General features: G+C 41.5%; 1 pseudogene across 1 annotated transcript in view; it reads right to left on the bottom strand.

The window, feature by feature from the left end:
* LOC105516861 overlaps positions 1–8,551 on the bottom strand; it is a 33,670-nt pseudogene that overhangs the window by 21,669 nt on the left and 3,450 nt on the right. Inside the window, exons 3-5 of the transcript XR_001002558.1 lie at positions 6,690–6,882; positions 6,091–6,159; positions 1,761–3,638 (exon numbers count right to left, since the gene is read on the bottom strand). The product of XR_001002558.1 is annotated as a nucleolar protein 8-like (transcript). The remainder of the gene's footprint in view (positions 1–1,760; positions 3,639–6,090; positions 6,160–6,689; positions 6,883–8,551) is intronic.

The raw sequence follows: 8,551 nt of genomic DNA, 5'->3' as shown, positions 1-8,551 counted from the left end.
AAAAAAAAAAAAAGAAAAGAAAAGAAAAACCACCTATTGGGTACTATGCTGATTATCTGGGTATCTGGGTAACAAAATAATCTGTACACCAAACTTCCAAGACACGCAGCTTACCCATGTAACAAACCTGCACATATACCCCCAGAACCTAAAATAAATATTCGAAGAAGAAAAAAAAAGCATTGCGGCTTAAAACAACCCAATCTCAAACTGAACATGTCTAAACCTATCACTCCCTTCCCCTGCCAAGTCTACTTCCTGCCCTTTTTCCTTATCTAGTGAATGCCATCACTATCTGTTTATTTGCCCAAGACTGAAACTTACAATTCCTCTTTCTATCCCTATCCATTTATCACCAAGTCCTATCAGTTAAACTTCTTGATATCAATTCAATCAATCTATTCCCACTGCTGTTCTCATGGTTTTGACTTTTCACCTCCCCAAAGGCTCTCCTTGGTTCCAGATGGACCCATTCGATTTGTTTTCATCATAGTCTGAAGGATCTCTCCCAAACAGAGGTTGACAAACTTTTTCTGTAAAAGGCCAGAGTAAATATTTTAGGCTTTGCAGGCCACATATGGTCTTTGTTCTGTATTTAAAAACTATTTTTAGCTTGAAGGCTGTACATAAATAGGTCATGGGCTGGATGGCCTTTGAGGTGTAGTCTGTCAACTACTGTTCCAAAATAGACACAATTAAAATTCTTCTCTCCTTTGCTTAAAATTCTTCACTCTTTTCATTTTATGAACAAAATCAAACCACTAGCCTCATTTCTTGCAACCTCATGCTGTATAAGTTTCAGTTACACTGACTGAAAACATTCACCCTTGTAAATGTTCCTTTTTCCTAGAATGAATGCCTTTCTGCTCCCTTCCCACCCTTTCGCCTGGGCCTGACCAATTCCCACAGATCTTTTCCTACTACCCAGCTCAGACTACAGAAGTTCCCAACTGACTTGGTGTGTTTCCTATGTGCTGCCAGGGCACATGGGCACAATCTCCTCCTGGCCCTGTGTAACAGAACTGTGACTGTCAGCATGCCACGCCATGAGCCAAAAACTGTATGAAAGGCAAGATCATCATCTTCATACTATAAATCTGGCACTTACTATAAAGGTGTACTTAACAATTGTTAGAAGAATGAACAAAAGCCCGTTACAGTAAATCTTGAAGACTTGGCAAGGTATAAATCACTTGACAAGCGACTTATATGTAAATTCAGACACATTTGAATACATTACTTAACTATACCAGGTATAGCTTCTTTTTTTTTTTTTTTTTTTTTTGAGACGGAGTCTTGCTCTGTCGCCCGGGCTGGAGTGCAGTGGCCGGATCTCAGCTCACTGCAAGCTCCGCCTCCCGGGTTTACGCCATTCTCCTGCCTCAGCCTCCAGAGTAGCTGGGACTACAGGCGCCCGCCACCTCGCCTGGCTAGTTTTTTGTATTTTGTAGTAGGGACGGGGTTTCACCGTGTTAGCCAGGATGGTCTCGATCTCCTGACCTCGTGATCCACCCGTCTCGGCCTCCCAAAGTGCTGGGATTACAGGCTTGAGCCACCGCGCCCGGCTATAGCTTCTAAATGAAAGAAAATTATAAAGAAAATTTCAGATAAACCAGATGAAAAAGTTAACTCAAGAACCAAAACATGAAACTGGTGAACACCAAGACAATCAGCTCTATGGGGGCACACCTCACTTCATGGGAAGGAAAAGCTGGCCTTTGTGAGTTCTTGTTAAATCCATACATTGAAAATACACTCACCAACTTTGCCAGAGCATTATGCACCAGCTTCTTCTGCGCTTCTTTTGCTTTTTGCCTCGCTTCCAAGGCTGCCAAACGCTTCTCATTGTCTTCAGCATGCTTACCTTTAGCACTCAGATCTGACGAATTACTAACAGAAAGTGAGAAATCAGTTTTGATTTCCCAAGTGTCCTTGGATGAGACCTTTGGTGATTTCTTGAGAGATGTGAGGCTGCTTGAATCAGACCTCTCTTCCTCTGAAGCTTCTGTCTTTGTGGTACTATGGCAGCTGTCTTTGTCAAAGCCTATGTTGTGAGTCTTTACACTAAGACTTAAGGACTTCTTACCTTCTAATGGCCTAGAAATAGGATTTGTACTTCTGTTTTCAGAACTGCTAGGGGATACTGCCTTGCGATCCTGGCTCTCAAAAGTGGTCTGTCTTTTTTGAGGCTGAATATAGTTTGGGCCATTCGCCTTCTTTGCATGTTGGCATGGAGTCAGTTCACCTGATGAGCCATTAACATATGGGGACCCATCTTCCATGGGTATGATACTGGGACCCTCATGTTTCATGGAATTCTGATCTTTATTAATATTGCTAGAGGCAACATTGTCTTTCAAGGATTTTTTCATTGACTCCTTTTCATACAGACAGCCTACTCCCTTGAAAGCCTGGAATTTTGGCTTTAAATTGTTTTCCTTTGGTTTCTGTTTGCCACAGGTGTTCTCCTCTCCTTCTAACAGGGAAGCCACAATCTCCTCAGGATGAATACACTGTCGGCCTCTGCGGAGGCAAGTGGGAGCCTTGGGGCTTTTGGAGCCTCTGTCAAACTTGCACTGGGTGGTAGTTTCTGGTCCATCACTCTCAGTATCTCCATTTGGAACCTTCAGATCACTGCCAGCCAACTGTTCCAAATCAGCTAAAGTGAGATTCACACGAAGGCAGTTTTTCATCATGGCATTATACTCCTCATCTCCTTCAGAGTCAGCTAATTCTGATGCAGAATCAGCATCTTCACTGCTACCAGAGTTAGAGGGAGATTTACAATTAAGAGACTTTAATCCATGACCAAGGTCTGACTCTACATTGCTTTTTCTTTTTTGTAGTTTAATACAGTGATCAGAAAGCTCACAGTTTTCTCTATTTTTCAAAGAAATTTTCTTTGTAGATTTTTCCATTTGTGAAAATTCTGTACTGTTTTTGACCTTAGCAACATTTTTTTTCATTGCAATGATTTCATCTGTATCTCCTGAGTCATACTCAGTATCATTTCTCATAATATCATCATCACTATCATGGCAAGAGACATTATTTTTGATACCTAAACCTATTAAAGAATGCAGTTTGTGAATGCCTGATTTGAAATCATCCCTTACAACTTCAAAAGGATCATTTTCAGATTCATTTATTGAGGGTTGTGTAGTTCTCTGTAGGTTTTCCTCTTGTGCAATCATCATTCTCAATTCATCTTCAGAATCAATATCATCATCAGAAATGCTATTTCTCTTCTTGGCAGTTTCCAAGCTAGAAGTCTTAAAAGGTAGATTTTTAAGTTTCTGAGTATCAGAAACAGGTACAGGTGATGATATAGAAGGAGTAATGGAATCACAAGTTCTTTTTTCTGCAGCCTGTTGCTGTGTTAAGGGTGGTCTCTCTATTACCCTCCTGGGCCTTGTACTCATGGCCAGAGACCCAATGGAACTCTCATCCTTCTGCACTTTTATCACCTTCTCGGGAGGGCCATGAAAGTCAGAGAACTCTCCTCGCCGTTTCTTACTCATAGGGTCATTCCCTCCTTCTAATTCCCAAGTCAGGCTGGATATAGGAATGGTGTTTGTGAAATCCTCCCCTATCTTCTTTAGGTTGTGGCAGTATTTTGAGGGATCATATTTTATGACGTTACGCAAGTCAAGAAACAAAACGAAAGCACTTGGTTTTAGGAAAACTTATCAATCTTTGACACAAAAATTACTGCTTAATCTCAAATAAGTCATTTACTCCCCCTTTCAGTTTCCTGTAAAAGAAAATGAGGACTTAATTAGGTTACCTTTCAGGGTCTAAGAAACTGAGCTTTCTATGACATTTTCTGAGTTAAAGTCTAGTATCACCACTATTAGTTGGCAGAAATTACTCAGACTGTAGATAGATATTATAGCAAACATTCAGATTATATTATAGGTACACAGGTCTCAGGGCTATTTTCTATAAATCACAGAAATCCATCCATCGAGCTGATACAGTAAAGCAAAGTTCTGGGTTCAGGAGAACCCAGAGGACATGGCCACATGTGTGTCCTTTACTCTCAAACTCTTTTGGCTATTTCTGTCTTCTCAGTTCTTACTCATCCTAACTGATTCTCCTAGCTCAATAATGTCCACTTCACATGAACTCACTCTCTGCAATCATTTTTAGGTCTTTATTAGAAAGCTGGGCTGGGCACGGTGGCTCATGCCTGTAATTCCAGCACTTTGGGAGGCAGCGATGGGCAGATTACATAAGCCCAGGAGTTCGAGACCAGCCTGGGCAACATGGTGAGACCCCGTCTTAAAAATAAAAATTGAAAATTTAAAAAAATCTAATAAATCTTTACCAGGACTACGTTGACATTATCCAGGAAAGATTCTAGTTAACATCGATGTGTTGTAATGATGGCTGTCATTCACAGATTCCCTAAAGCATGTGAATAGGCAAGTATTAAGGTGCTTTAAGTGATCACTCTTTTTCGTTTTGAGACAGGGTCTCACTGCTGCCCAGGCTGGAGTGCCATGGCATGATCGTGGCTCAATACAGCTTCAACCTTCCAGGCTCAAGTGATCCTCCCAACTCAGCCTCCCCGGTAGCAGGGGCCACAGGCATGGGCCCGGCCGGAATTTTCTTTTATTAATATTTTTTGTAGAGTTAGAGTCTCACTATGTTGCCTATACTGATCTCAAACACCTGGGCTCAAGTGATCCTCCAGTGGCCTCCCAAAGTGCTGGGATTACAGGTGGGAGCCACCGCACCCCACCTTAAGTGACTACTCTTGAAAGTCCCTTTGTTCAGTAACTACTTATATGTGTCAGTTATATGTGAGGTGTGGCAAAAAGTATCTATTGTCTCTACTGTCCTTCAATATTTTCCTCTTTGCCATCAGCAGCTGCCATTGGTGGAAAGCTGGAAAGCAGAAAAGAAGAAATTAGTACTTTCTTGACTTTGAGCCACTTGTAGGGAGGGCAGAAGTCATAGCTATGTCCAGTGCAACTAGGGCCTGGATTCAGGTAGTGGCTTCAGTGGCACAGTAGCTGTGAGCTCTGAGGACACACGTTTTTGCTTCTCTGGTCCCAAGGGGGTAGTGGTTTACTGCAGTTGTCAATCAGTGGGCAATCTGACCTTTGGCTTTTGCTCCTCCAGCACTTGTTTAACTAACTGCATATACTATATTCTCTCTGTTTGAAATACCTGCTACTGTTTCCCTTACTGACACCAAGGTTAAAAGCCAAAGAATACATCAAGACGGCTGGGCGCAGTGGCTCACGCCTGTAATCCCAGCACTTTGGGAGGCCAAGGTGGGCACATCACAAGGTCAGGAGATCAAGACCATCCTGGCCAACGTGGTGAAACCCCGTCTCTACTAAAAATACAAAAAATTAGCCAGGCATGGTGGCACACACCTGTAGTCCCAGCTACTTGGGAGGTTGAGGCAGGGGAGTTACTTGAACCTGGGAGGCAGAGGATGCAGTGAGCTGAGATCGTGCCACTGCACTCCAGCCTGGGGACAGAGCAAGACTCTGTCTCAAAAAAAAAAAAAAAAAAAAGAGAAAAAAAAGAATACATCAAGACACACTGCTCAGAATTCCATGATACCAGGTCTTCAAGGTCTTAGACAATGTGACCTCATTGAATAGGCATTAGAATTTGCTCACACTCTGCTCCAAACTGTTTCTCAACTCACCATCCTCCTGCTTGTCCACGTATTTTTATCTACTATTCCTACTCCCAGGACTACTTCCCATCACTTCTACTAATTCACAACCTACCTGAATTCTAAAGCCTTCTTTAATGAAGGTCTCCGGGTCTCTCACGCCTCTTTAGCTCCTTCAGCAATGGCTTTGAATCCATGTATGACAATATGAATACATTAATAAACCAACCTGCCTCTTTGGCACTCATCATTTGAATTACTTAATTGTATAAAACCTCAATCCATTTTCTCATGCTCTAATTGTTTCATACATGTAGGTGAGTACCAAGAAACTGGGAACATGCAAACAAACACCTAAAGATTTACTGATAGAGACAGTGAAATGCTAAAGGTATTTTACAAGTATCCATCACTGTGGTAAATAATTACTTTGACAGGCCAAAGGATATTTTACGTTTATGTTGATTTTTAAGGTGAAGAATAGGTAAGACTCTTCCAAATTTGCTCACAACCCAATTCTAAAAGAAAAAAAAAGAATTTATTTACTATATGTGACACAAATGGAAAAGATTTAATAACAATATTAGGTAGACACAACAAAAAAATCAGTGGGCTATGATTACTGTTGGGTTTAGTTTTCTGACAATGAGTTACCAAAGAGAAAAACTGTGAGAGGGAAGGAAAAAAAAAAGGGAGATCTGGAGCAGCTATCAATCCCAAAGTAAACCATGTAGGATGGTTTACAAATAACACAGGCTGCTAATTTAAACAGGCAAACTTGGGACCTGCCTGTATTCCTGGCTACCTGTGTCCCTTGGAAGTCCACCTCTGCTTGAGTTTTGATTTCTTTCTCTGTAAAATGACAGAGAACTATGTTTACCTATGAGTTGTAAATGCACCTTGAAAAATCATAAACTCCTATCTATGTTAATTGCCTCAAGAAAGGGGAAAAGAAGAACTAGTTTTAGACATGACACCCACGATCACATGATCTCAGGCATCAGTTCCCAAGACTATGTGATTGGCTCAGGCTACAGAGGAGACTCACCTTATGCCCTGGCACTTCTGTCCCTGGCACAGCTTTCATATGGAAATCCACTCCTCCTATCTTTTCTAACAAGTTGGTGTTACCTGTTGTTGATTTTTCTTTCTTAGCTTTTGCTTCCTCTCTCTCTTGGGCCAATCTGAATCAAAAAGAAAATGCAAATAAAAGAGTCAGAACAATCAGCCACGTAAAATGGCTATTTCACTTTAGGTGAGCCTAAATGAGCACTATAAAGTAAACAGCTTTATAGTATTAAAAACCAAAATAAAACAAAAATGCTTTGTTAGTAGCATAATAGCTTACCTACTTATCTGAACATACAATGTTTTTATTGTAGAATACTGGAAGACAGAACCGTGAAGAACACAAAACATATTCTGTATCCCTCATCCTATTGTTAATATTTTATCTACTTCATCTTTGTTCTATATGTAAATATACACATTTTATAATGTAATCCAAATATCATAAGCACCGTTGGGTACACTTCATTTATCAACTTATACATTCTTTGAAAACATCACTATGATTGCTGCACATGCCCTTCCATCGATCTACTGTAGTTTATTGACCAGTCCCTTACCACCAGCAACTGAGCAATACAGGCTTGGACAGCAGTGAGAAGCTGTGCTGTCAGGGCTGTCCCACCAGAGCAGGAGAGTTCTTTTCCTAGCCCACCCACTACAGTTAGTCTCCTGAATCCCTGACATGCATGCTCACACCTGTGCTCTGCTCCAGCGGATGTCCCAGTCCCCCTTTATGGAAGACCAAGACCATGGATCGCAAGTTCTCTCAATTTTCCCCTTTCAATTTATATACGTTTGACATTTTATGTTATTTCTCTCCATTCAATCTTCCCCATGACGAAGGTATCTTTCAGAGTCCAATTTGTTAGGTCTTGATTATCTGTATCCTCCTAATGGAGAGAATGCCCCCTCTTCCGATTCAAATCACCGCCGCCTTCTTCAAACCTGGACAACTGCACAGAGCAGTTGCCTCTGGTCTGTCCCCTTTATGTCCCAGAAAAACCATCAGACCCAGCTTTTCAGATATATTCACGCAGATACTCCAAGCAGCAGCACTGTGTGTTCAACCTGCTCAGCATGGGGCCGCAGTGACTGCACACAGTAGGCTGGCAACTGCTGCTGGAATGAAAGGTATATAACCACCCTATTTCACAGTCTGAGGCTTCAGCTGAAGAACAAAATCAAATTCTCACCTTTTCCAGTAAGACCAGTCCCCAAAACATGCCTCAAAGTAGGCTGCTTGCCACTTGTTTTAGAATATATCTGTTCCTGTTACATTTCATTGGTCTGGAACAATCTTATCAACTCTCCTGGTCATTCTATCTTTTTCTTTTTTTTTTTTTTTTGGAGACAAGAGTTTCACTCCTGTTGCTCAGGCTGGAGTGCAATGGCACAATATAGGCTCACTGCAACCTCTGCCTCCTGGGTTCAAGTGATTCTCCTGCCTCAGCCTCCCAAGTAGCTGAGATTACAGGTGCCCAGGACCACACCTGGCTAATTTTTGTATTTTTAGTAGAGACAGGGTTTCACCACGTTAGCCAGGCTGGTCCTGAACTCCTGACCTCAGGTGATCCACCGGCCTCAGCCTCCCAAAGTGCTGGGATTACAGGCGTGAGCCACCGTGTCCGACCTCTATCTGCATATTCTTAAATTGTTTCCTATTTTGAAAACTCCCCAACTAACAATACCTTTTCTTCCTGAAAATACCTTTAGGATTTTAAAAGCTCTAATGGTTTTTATAATACATTGTCTTGCTCTTAAATCACTTGCATAATCACTCTTATGCCTGTCATACAGTGATCTCCTATTTCCTTTATATTTTTGTATGACACCAGCATT

Source organism: Colobus angolensis, unplaced genomic scaffold (genome assembly GCF_000951035.1).
Source record: "Colobus angolensis palliatus isolate OR3802 unplaced genomic scaffold, Cang.pa_1.0 Scaffold292, whole genome shotgun sequence".
Lineage (NCBI taxonomy): Eukaryota > Metazoa > Chordata > Mammalia > Primates > Cercopithecidae > Colobus > Colobus angolensis.
The sequence above is the reverse complement of the archived record's forward strand: the minus strand, read 5'-3'. Positions and strand labels throughout refer to the sequence as shown.